The following is a 12,081-nucleotide window of genomic DNA, read 5'->3' as shown; positions in this document are numbered from 1 at the left end:
TACAAACTGGGCTATTTCATAAGCACCCAGTTTATTTTGTTATAGTAACAAAATGTACTAAGGACTATCTGGAAAATTCTAGAAAGCTTAAAGTTCAAGTGCCTGATGATAGTGTTTTTTATGCAAACTCAGTGTCCCAGATTGTTTGCCTGTGGATCAAAGCACTGTGCCAGTTCCCCACAGTGGCATCTCATGCTGTCACCAAGAGGGGACTATGCTGCTATTTGCTCTCCTTCCTCTCTTCTCTTTTGAGACAGTCTTGATACAGAGCTTCCAGCCCTCCCACCCCCGCCTCCAAAGTGGGATGACAGGCATGTACCACTGCCTTGTACTGATGGTTTCTACCACTTCTCGAATCTTTAAGAAATAACCTAATTGGGACACGGAGATGACACAATCTTTCTCCTTCAGATCAGCCTTATGGGCGGATGGACAACTAGCTGAAGCATGAATTGGTCCCCCATCATTGACTGCTTCTGACTGCCCAGCTTCTATCATGTAGTTTGATGGACATTTTTAGCTGCATTAGTTGATATTCTGAAAACAATTAAAACACCCCAGTCTTTTTTTTTAAAAAACAAAACAAAACAAAACAGTGTTCAAATTCAAATTAAGCATTCTTTTCTCATTCCCCAGATTCTAGAAATATAAAGGTTCATAAGACCAACTCTAGACAGGCAGATATAATTAAAAACAAATTAGGTCTACAGTGCATACCACCTAAGAACATGTCAACCCCAGGCTGCATCTGAACTTCCCAGAGATCAGACCGCTGAAAATCTGCACACTGGAACTGGATGCTTTTGTGGTTTTGTTCTATATAAAAATATCTCCACCATATTCACCATTTACTCAACAGACCCACTACAGCAAAAACACAGCCAGATAAATATATCAATGACAAGCTGCATTACCCGCTTGTCACCAGCCAGGAGGAGAAGAGACCTGCTGGGGTTCACCAGACGGTCACAGGCTGTTGTACTAAACATGTATTTGTTGAATGAAAGAACAGACAAATGCCAAATGTTGCTGTAACCATACAAATCAGTTCTGTGGTATTTGGCATTTATTATACAAGAGGATGCTCTACTCAAATCCTTGTCCCTGAGTGCAATTCCTATGTCGCATGTCTCCTAACCGCAGCAGAAGTGGCTGACCAAGTCTCAAAGGTAACTTAAACCAAAAGAGACCTAGTTAACATTCTCACCACTAACCTTGTTCCCTTTTCCGCCTTCAGTAAGATCACCCCTATCATCCTACTGGCATATTAAAACTTGGGGAACATTTGCATATTCAATTCTCCTCCTGCTCCAAATCAAGCCCAAAGGTCACTTTTATGGTACTCATCTCCATTTTTTGCTGAGAGGGACAGTGTCTCCAACTCTAACCCCCACCTCTGTCTCTCACTTGACCTCTCCCCTATCCTAAAAGCCAGCTTCTACAAAACAGTTTAGGTGTTCTTCTCAAGGTAAAAATGAAATCTTATTAACTGGCTTATACTTCACACCCTGTCCAGGACTAGGAGAAACCTCAAGCTCTGGATCCTTCCCTTCTTTATGACTTCCTTATTACTTCCCTCCCTGTATTGTGTGGTCAGTCATGCCACAGCACACCACGCCACTGCTTACTGATTGCTACAGCTAAGGAAACACCTCCTTCTAAGTCTAGGCCACTGTGTTTTCTTTCTTCCTAGCATGCACTAAGCTGTTATCATAACCCATCAGTTCCCTGCTCACTGGCTGTCTTCTAGCAGATTGAAAGCACCATATAACTGAGATGACCTTGTTCACATCCACCACATTCTTAGCATCAGTAGTTGTTTGGCAAGTGATGGTTCCACCTATAATTTGTGCATTTTAAAAATCCACACATTTAAATGCCTGACCAAGAGAGCCAGAGTCTTTACTGTGAGTGCACAAATGCTAAATTTTCTCATCCTTCCAGGGGTTCCAGACTGTTATCTTTCAACAAGATGGGAATGGCCTGAGAACTGGTTGTTTTTCAAGACAGGTCTAGAGCAGACTACTGTTCTTTCTCTCCTCTAGCACCCCAAGTGCTACAGTTCCTAGAAGACCAGCTGGAGGAGCTCGGCTGCCTGCCAGCAGAGTTACTGTGGCTCAGTGCTCGCTCTCACTCATGTGAAGATGCACACACAGGCCTGGGTGTGCTCTGTGGGCTGAGCCAGCCTTGGCAGCAGATAGGGAAACTCGAAGCCTCTAGGGTTAGGGAGGTGACATATTCCAGTCCTCCATTTCTGGAAGACAGAACACAATCCACATGCCAGGAGGAAGAGCATATTGCTTACTGCCTCAGGGGTGTTTCACTCTCTGCAGGTGGGTTTGCATTGCAGTGAGTAGATTCCAAATTTCCTTCTTGGAGTCTGTGGGAGGCCTCCTTGAGTGTGAGGAATACAGACAGAAAGGGACACATTTGTTGAGCAGAAGCTGCCTCTGAAGTCCCGGTCTGGAGACAGGCTCTGAGCACATGCTTTTAAGTGTGGAAGGTAAACATGATGTAGGTCAAGAGTTCAGAACATTTCTGGCAAGAGAAGACAATCAGATAGGCCTGTAAATACAAGGACCACTTGGTAAGTCACAGGTCATGAGAATGCCAATCTGTGCTCCTATGGCAGCCTCTACCTCAACTTCACCAAGTGCTTCTGCTCAGGATAGCAATAGAGACTCAGACCCTGAGCAGAACACACCTAGGAAATGTGTCACTCAGTCCTTGCTAGTGTTTCAGCCCTTTTATCTACTATGACCCTGCTCTGGCTACACAGACCTTTTGATACTGCCCTCCCCATGACTCTAGATCTTCTCTTTGCCTCTGTCTTCACACAGGATGCTCGCTCCATCCTGAATCCTTGCCTGTGTCTTCACACAGAATGCTCCCTCTATCCTGAGTCCTTGCTTGGTCTTCACACAGGATGTTCCCTTCATCCTGAGTCCTTGCCTGACCTTCACACAGGATGTTCCCTCCATCCTGAATCCTTGCCTCTGTCTTCACACAGGATGTTCCCTCCATCCTGAGTCCTTGCCTGTGTCTTCACACAGGATGTTCCCTCCATCCTGAGTCCTTGCCTGACCTTCACACAGGATGCTTCCTCCATCCTGAGTCCTTGCCTGACCTTCACACAGGATGCTCCCTCTATCCTGAGTCCTTGCCTGGCCTTCAGACAGGATGTTCCCTCCATCCTGAATCCTTGCCTCTGTCTTCACACAGGATGCTCCCTCCATCCTGAGTCCTTGCCTGGCCTTCAGACAGGATGCTCCCTCCATCTTGAATGTTCTTTCTTCCTTCCTTCCTTTACCTGGCGAGTATCTGTTCATTGCTCACACATCAAACTGAAATACTGGTTAAAAGAAACTACCTGGGACCTGGAGTTATAACAGATATGGAGATCGGCAGGCAGCCATATATTCTGACCGACTTTGGTGTAGGGGAAAATGCCATCAAATACTCTGCTCTTTGGTAGAGTGGCATCTTGTAGAAGTGGGACAATTTTCCTGTAAGACATATTTGTGCATGTGTGTGTGTGTGGGGGGGAGTAAGAAAGTCAACAAAACCCCTAAATGCACTTGTTCAGCCATATTGTTCAATCTGGGTACTGCAGCCAGTAGGGTACTGTGCCAGGGGGGTACTGCAGCCAACATATAATCAGGAACAGATTATTATGGGCCAGTTTTCTTTCCCAGAGATTTTACCTTTGACCCTTAACTGATGAACCTGGAACTTCAAGTGCAGCATGCTCTAAGCTTTCCAGAATCCAGCACATACATTCTGGGGCCATCACAGCACTGTAGCCTACAAAGCCCAGCAGGTCCTCTTCTTGGTCTATTGTGACAGTTCCAAAACTAAACTCTGGCTTTTCTGATAGCTACGGCATTGTCAGAATCCAGGTGATGACATAACATTAGAACTTAGACTCAACAACAGAGCCCAACAAAACATGATTTATGTTTTATAAACAATATTATTTAAACAATCATTTTACAAGCTAATAATTATCACCAGGCACTAGCCTAAGACGTTTACTCACATTATTTCATTTAGTTTGGTGTTCAATAGTACCTTGTGAGGCAAATACATAAATAGATGGTTAATGCTGAGTTCGCCAATGAGTAAACCCAGGTTGAGTAAGTTAAGTCATCATTTGTCATTTAAAGTCATGTGTGCACTAAATGTCAGCTCTTAGGTGTAAACTTCATGCTGTCTTCAAAACAAACACAATGCGAACAGCAAGAGCGGTCAGCACAGCGTCAGCACAGCTGCACAGGACAGGACAGAAGTTCCTCAACAGCCCTGGCTGTGAGGCAGTGGAACGTGACCAAGTGTGAAGGAATCTTCTTCAGTTCCGAAACATCCCACTGGGGACTGCCATTACCACGTAGTCAAGGAAACTGGGGCTCATTGTGGTGAAGCATTTTACCCCAAACTCCCAAGCTAGTGGTGCAGCGTCTGTGTTGACTGCAGGCAGTCTGGCTGTGCGCTGTCCATCCTGGCTGTGCTGAACAATGGCTCCCACAGACTCAGGGACTGGGACTTGCTTCTCCCACATCCCTGTTGGAGGTGGCATTGCTCACTTTCTGGGCTTCAGTTTTCCAGTGATGTTGTCAGGCTCTATGATCTTAATTGGTGACAGCCAGGGGCAGCAGTGGCAGGGTGAGGCAACACCCTTAAGCGTCTTCATGAAGTTGCAAGGCTGTGAACATCTCAAAGGTGAACACAAGGAGAGGGGCTTTGACTGAGGGATTGTGCTCTGCAGATAGCAGGAAGCAGCCAGAAAGGCGAGATACTACAGTTCATTTGTTCCCCTTTAAGTAAATAAACCCCTACCTTCAACACTTGGAGCCATGCTCCTAAGATAAACACTTGCTTTCAGTAAGAATGATGGTGTCCCTAAAAAGTCAAGAGTGGGTGGTTTCCTTAGTCGGGAATTACAACCACACATGAGTAAATTACCGTGGAGGGCTTCTGAGCCTCAGCAGGATAATAGAATTGGGTAAATCTTTGCTGTGTGTGTGTTTTGGGGGCAGGGGTGTCCCCCACTTTGTGCCATATTTTACAGTATCCCAGGCCTTAGTTTCCATTCCTCATAGAATAGAAACTGACATGTTTAGAGAGGAAGGGGGTGTCAAAATTGTCTGTGTCTTGAGATCCACTGGTCTAGAAGTTCCTGTCACTCATCCTTGAGGACTTAATATCATATTAGGCTATGAGCATGGTGATAGGGCAGGACCCAGGGTGGCTGGGCCTCCTGGAGCTCTCAGCGTACAGAAGAAAGACAAAAGCAGCCATACAATTCTGCACAGAATTCCCAGTGCACACTGTCAAAAGGAAATGTATTGTGCCTTTGGCTCTGGTCAGAAATATTTTTGGATATAGATGCAAGGAGCGATTCATATGGACTGGATTTATTTTATATTTAATCGATGATGTGCATATGTAAGGAGGTCACAGGGCAGCTTGCAGGAGTCAGTTCTGTCCTTCTACTAAGTGGCCCAGGGACTGAACTCAAGTTCCCAGGCTTGGTGAAAACTGTCTTAACATCCTGAGCCGTCTCACTGGCCCTGCACTGGATCTGTATGAGATGTTCAGGATTTACAATGAATTCCACCACAGCTTGCCACGGCCCAGTGTAACCAAGCTCTAAATCACCTTAAATTCTGGCATTTTTCCACTTCAAGGACCCCAACAGCAACCTTGAGGTTGACAGACAGCAGAGGGAAATGACATGGTCTCGAAGCTTCCTTTGGTCCAAGAAGGCCTCCCCTGTGCCCTCAGCGCTTAGGAGCTCCATTTTCCTGCACATTCGTCTATCACACGGCTGCCAGCAGGACTCTGCTTGTCTGCAAAATGCACTTGGATGTTTATCAAGCCAAATAGGAAAAAAATACACAGAGCCTGAGACAAGGATAAATAAATCCCTCTAAAATTAAACCTGATTTTCATTTCAAACTGGGTCAGTTTGGCTTGGGAGTTATTGGGGTGTGTAGCTGAGCCACACTGAAGAAGTGGAACCCATTCGAATTTAATTTGCATATGCTGCTTAAAATGCAAGAAGCCTGCTGCTCTGGTCCTGGCAACTCCAGAGCGCTGGCTGGCTTCCTCCCTTGCCCCAGCAGGTGGTACTTGCAAGCTTTTGATCGCCAGGCTCTCCTGAGGTGCAGAATTCACACAGGCTTGGGGCGGGCTCTCTGCAGGACAGGGGAGAGGACAGTACTGGGTAGCAGGGAAGGTAGAGGAATCCGCCTGCCTCCTGTGACAACAGTGGTCAGGTACTTCTGTCACCGGGTGTCAGGTGCCCTGAGGCGGGAGGAAACTGCATGTCTTTAACCTTGTTCTGTGTGTGCTTAGGACATGTGCTCAGATGTCTGTCCCACCGGATAAGAAACATTCACCTCTGGGGACCATTCTCTCTCACTTCTATCCTCTACTAGGGCATGCCCTCTGCTTACCCTAATGGCCCTCATAGCTGCTTTTCTTTCCCAGAGAACGTAGCCATGCGTACTGGGTACCCTGCAATGGCGTCTGACTGGGAAGTTCCCTGGTTTGGAGATTTATGGTTAAGATACAGTATTTTTAAAGCTGGGCACAGTGACGCACAGCTGTAACCCTGTCACTCAGGTATCTGAGGCTGGCTGGGCTAGAGCTTTAAGTCAGTCCATACTAAGTAGCAAGAGCTGCCTCAATAAACAAATAAATAAACAACAAATATGTAAACAAATTAATTTAAAACAAGTGTACTGATGAAGCCATATTTGTACATTTTCTTTTGTCTGTTAAGGACACAATGATAACTCACAAAGATAACTCTACTACTTATAAGTCCTACATATACATACAGCCTTCCTATTATGAACCTCATTTTATAAACAAAAAGGCATTTAATGTCAAAAACTAGAAAAAGAATTGTCTCCAAATAAGATATTCTCTAAGTATGTGGCGTGATGTAACACAGAGAGAGAGAGAGAGGAAGGAAGAGGAGGGAGAGGAAGGATGGAGGGAGGGAGTTGCTCTTCTCATTTTGATACAGATTAGTGAAAGATGAAAGTTCTGCTAAGAGCTGTGGCTAGCCAGAGGTCCTGCTTGTGGGAACCTGTCTCTTGACCCGCTTTCCCAACTCTCATGTCTCAAAGCTCTCTGTGACACCGTCCCCAGGTTCACTGCTGCCCCCTGTGGACGGCACAGAGAAGCTGAGGAACTTACTTGGGTCACACAGTGACTGCTCCTGGCTTCAAACACGGGACCTGACTGCAGAAAACACTGTTCTAATCTAGAAGGCAGCATGATCAACCAGCCTGCCTGCCTACAGGAAGGCTGCCACTCACCTGTCTTTTCCCTTTCCCAATAAGCATGGATGACAAGTCTTGGAAATTTCCATCTTTGCCTCAGATCTTCAGCGCTTTCTCTCCTGCTTCATCTGGACTCTAAAGTTTAATGGAACAGTGTGCCCAACTTTCTGCCATCTGTGACGCCCACACGGGTAGCTACCAGCCCTGTGTGGCCAAAGAATTGTGCATTTGTATTACATTTTAATGAATCAAGTTAAATGGTGATAGCACTAGGGACTATGATAATGGACAATCAAAGTCTAGAACTTTCTTTGTACATTCCATTTCTTTCTTTCTTTTTTTTTTTTTTTTTTGGTTTTTTTTTTTTGGTTTTTCGAGACAGGGTTTCTCTGTGTAGCTTTGCGCCTTTCCTGGATCTCGCTCTGTAGACCAGGCTGGCCTCGAACTCACAGAGATCCGCCTGCCTCTGCCTCCCAAGTGCTGGGATTAAAGGCGTGCGCCACCACCGCCCGGCATACATTCCATTTCTTTGTGTGTTTTTATGATGCTCATGCACAGTCACATATGGAGAGAGAGAGAGAGAGAGAGAGAGGGAGAGAGAGAGAGAGAGAGTGAGTCAAAGGACATCCTCAGATGCCACCCACCTTTATTTATGTCTGGCATAGGGGCTCCTACTAGTCTGGACCTTGCCAAGCAGGAGGCTAGCTAGTGAGCCTTGGGATCCACCTGTCTCTACCTCTCACTGCTGGGGTTATGTCTTAGTTAGGGTTTCTATAGCTGTAAAGAGACATCGTGACCATGGAAACTCTCATAAAGGAAAACATTTAATTGGGCAGGCTCAATTTCAGTTCAGAGGTCCAGTCCATTATCATCATGGTGGGACATGGCAGGCCGACATGGTGCTGGACGAGTAACGGAGAGTCCTACATCTTGCAGGCAATAGGAGGTGGACTGTGACACAGGGCTGTATCTTGAGGAAAGGAAACCTCAAAGCCCGCCCCTACAGTGACACACCTCCTCCATTGAGGCCATACCTACTCCATCAAGGCAGGGTCTTCTAATAGTGCCACACCCTATGAGTTTATGGGGGCTAATTACATTCAAACTACCCCATTACACTCCTTGGCCTCCATAAGCTTTTGACAGTGTCATAATGCACAATGCATATAGTCCAACTTCAAAAGTCCCCACAGTCTATCACAGTCTCAACAGTATTTAAAAATTCAAAGTTTAAAGTGTCTTCTGAGATTCATGCACTCTCTTAGCTATAATCCCCTATAAAATCAAAATAAAAAATCAGATCATATACTTCTAACATATAATGGCACAGGATATACATTACCATTCCAAAATGTAAAGAAGGGGCTGTAGTGAGGAAATACTGGACTAAAGCAAGACTAAAAACCAGCTGGGCAAATTCTAAACTATACATCTTCATGTTTGATATCAAAATGCTCTTCAGATCTCCAACTCTTTTCAGCTTTGTTGACTGCAACACACTTCTTTCTCTTGGGCTGGTTCCACACCCTGTTAGCAACTTTTCTTGGCAGGTATCCCACAATTGGCATCTCTAACATCTTGTGGTCTCCAAGGCAATCCAGGCTTCAACTTCACAGCTCTACGAAATGGCCTCTCTAGGCCTCCAATTCAGGGATATCCTTGATACATGCCTGGCCTCAGCATTTTTCCCTAGTCTCAGAGGCAAATTCCATAGCCTCTCTCTTCTTTACTTAACTCCAGAACCACATGGCAGAAGCTGCCAAATTCTGCTGCTTACTGGGACTGGAACATGGCCCTCTTGTTCAGTTACATCCTCACCAGCCTTTTGTCCTTAACTGATTAAACCTGGCTGTCCTGAAACTAGATATCTACACCAGGCTGGCCTCAAACTCAGAGATCCACTAGCCTCTGCCTTCCAAGTGCTGGGATTAAAGGTGTGTGCCACCACACCAGGCTCTAAGCTTTTCTTTAGTTCCTTTTTACAAGTTGGAGACTTAGCTGGGTGGGATCTTGCCCTGAAGTGGCCACTCCCTTTATTCCGTTTCTTAATCTATTTATCTCTGTGAACACAGGACTTAGCTCCATTCTACTTCCTGGTGCTTTTGCTCCTCAAAAATTACATTTTGTAATTTACCCTGCTCAGCTTGCTCCTTTTCATTATAATTTTTATTAGAGTTACAACTAGTAAGCACATGACAGAGTCTATACTAGACTTTTCTGAGATTTCTTTTGCCAATGGAATTAACCCAAAACTCTTCACTTTAGCCTCAGGTAGATTCTTTCAACAAAGGCACTTTCTTCACCAAAATATCACAATAATAATCTCTAGGCAACATACTAAAACTTTTTTCTTCTGGAACATCTTGAGTGAGCCCCAACAATTCAAGTAACTCACAGCACCACTGTCTTCCATGCTCCTACTAGTATGGCCCATTAAGCAGCACTTAAAGCATTCCATTGCTTTCCTAACCCAAAGTACCAAAGTCCAAGTTCCTCCAAACAAAAACATGGTCAGGCCTTTCACAGCAATGCCCTAGTCCCTGGTACCAAATCTGAATTAGTTAGGGTTTCTATTGCTGTGAAGAGACATCATGACCATGGCAACTCTTATAAGGGAAAACATTTAATTGGGGTGGCTCACTTACAGTTCAGAGGTTCAGTCCATTATCATCATGGTGGGGACATGGCAGCATGCTGGCAGATGTGATCCTGGATAAATAGCTGAGAGTTCTATATCTTTCAGGCAACAGGAGCTGGACTGTGACACTAGGTGGTATCCTAAGCATAAGGAACCTCAAAGTCCACCCTTACAATAACACACTTCCTCCAACAAGGTCATACTTATGAGCTTATGGGGGCAAATGTACACAACATGCCTTTTTTTTAAATGTGGGTTATAGGGTTCAAACTCACATTTTCTTGCAAGCACTTGCACTTCTTGCAAGTTCACCCACTGAACCATCTCCTTAATCTCATAATTTCATTCTTGATAGCAACACGATGGATGTGTTATCCTGAACATGACCAAGGGAAAATACCCATAACAGAAACAGACCCTCTAGGCATAAGTACTAACTGTAACACTAATTAACCATATGACCTTCACCATGGTGTTTAGCAGTGTGCCTCACTTTTCCCTATTGTTCAAAAAGGGATGAAGACAGTTCCAACCTCACAGGGGTGAGTGGAGATGAAATTAGTTAACATCTGCAAAATGCACACTGCCTGGCAGGCGGAAGCACTGCAGTTTGCCGTTGCTGTTATCAGTTCCTTCACCTCACGTGTGGTACCCATGAGTCAGTTTGTACTACCCCTGGCCCATCAAGCTGCAGAGCTGTCACTGTGGCCGAGCTGTACTGTGCAGCTCCTCGTAGTAGAAACAACAACAGGAAAAGCAGATGTTTGCTGAACCATGCTACAGGACCTTATTCACTATCACTGGTGACCTAGGATTAATTATCGCCCCTTCTCACTCCAGAGGCAGGTGGATGGAGGCACCAACATGTACACAGTTTGCCTAAGGTAACACTTCTAAGAACATGCCAGCATATGCTCTCAACTACTAGGATTCCACACTGCCAAAGCGCTTCCTCTTTGACTGCTGAGAGGCAAGTTTGGTGCATCTGTAGAGAAAACCATGACCAATGGGCCAGCACACCAACAAGCCAAAGGAATCCCAAAGTGGGTCTCTATGAAGCACTGTCCTTGGGTAACTGAAGACGGAATAGGGAGGAACTGCGAGCCATTCCATCTGTAGCCATTGCCAGTGGCACTGGTTGGTGGGATGCACCTGGTGTGGGAACTGCTACAGTTCTGAGAAAGGACTTTAGAATTTACAATGTTGGGAGAACACTTCAATCTCCTTCATTGATCGTCAGTACAGAAATAATGTACTCACAATTCTTTCTCAAGACTGAAATATGTGCATTTGAGTGTTAGTTCATTTGCATGAAACAAGGTCTTGCTGTCTAGTCCAAGTTGGTTTGACCTTGTACCTGCCTGGCCTTATCTTCCCACGTTCTGGGTTTCTAAGCATGGCCCATGTTAACAAGCCCCAGATTCAAAATTTTGTCTTTGCTATGTTTCAATGAAATAAAAGCTACCGTTCTGACTGAATGAGAAAACCACAGCATTCAGAATGCACAGAAAATAACCACGGGTCCTCAGTGGATGAGGCCTTAGCTGCAGGTTTCAGAGGGGCAGAGAGTCTGCCTCAGCATCCTGAACTGTGCACTCAGCCCTTCCAGGAGGAATCTGGGGTTATCATAGCACATGAGCTATACTACTTTAGAAGATTGAATTGGCTTTATCCCTAACTACAGGATCCACAATTTTTGAGTTTCTAATTACGCAGGCATGTGCAATACCTCTGAGTGGTCCATCGAGAATATTGATTAACAGCTAATGACAAATGATATAGGATTCTAGCAGAATTAAAAACAGTATTTATCCTCAAATAATTAACCCCTCTGCTTATTTTATATCTTTCCTGCCAACTAACAAATCCTCAAAGTCTCCTTCTTTCTAATTATCACAGTGAGATTAGTACAATCGCCCACAGGAGAGAGAAATCCTTGCTCTACTCCTGTGTCTACCTGGTAACAAGGGTGCTGGGGAGAGTGATGGGGCTGCGTGGGTGTTCATAAAGCTACTCATTCATTTATCAAATCAGCGTACAAAGTAATGGGCTTCATTGATGCATTTCCATTCTTTTTGTGGATTTTCCTCCCCCCTCTTCCCCTTTCCTCCATCCCCTCACCGGCCCCGATTCTACCTTGGTCGTGTG

At 45.1% G+C, this 12,081-nt stretch overlaps 1 protein-coding gene across 1 annotated transcript in view; it reads right to left on the bottom strand.

Annotated features, from left to right (window-relative positions):
- Positions 1-12,081, bottom strand: part of LOC114710370 (calcium-dependent secretion activator 1) — a 114,203-nt gene that overhangs the window by 61,024 nt on the left and 41,098 nt on the right. The gene's annotated exons all lie outside the window — the stretch shown is intronic.

The sequence above is a fragment of the Peromyscus leucopus genome, chromosome 9 (genome assembly GCF_004664715.2).
Source record: "Peromyscus leucopus breed LL Stock chromosome 9, UCI_PerLeu_2.1, whole genome shotgun sequence".
Lineage (NCBI taxonomy): Eukaryota > Metazoa > Chordata > Mammalia > Rodentia > Cricetidae > Peromyscus > Peromyscus leucopus.
The sequence above is the reverse complement of the archived record's forward strand: the minus strand, read 5'-3'. Positions and strand labels throughout refer to the sequence as shown.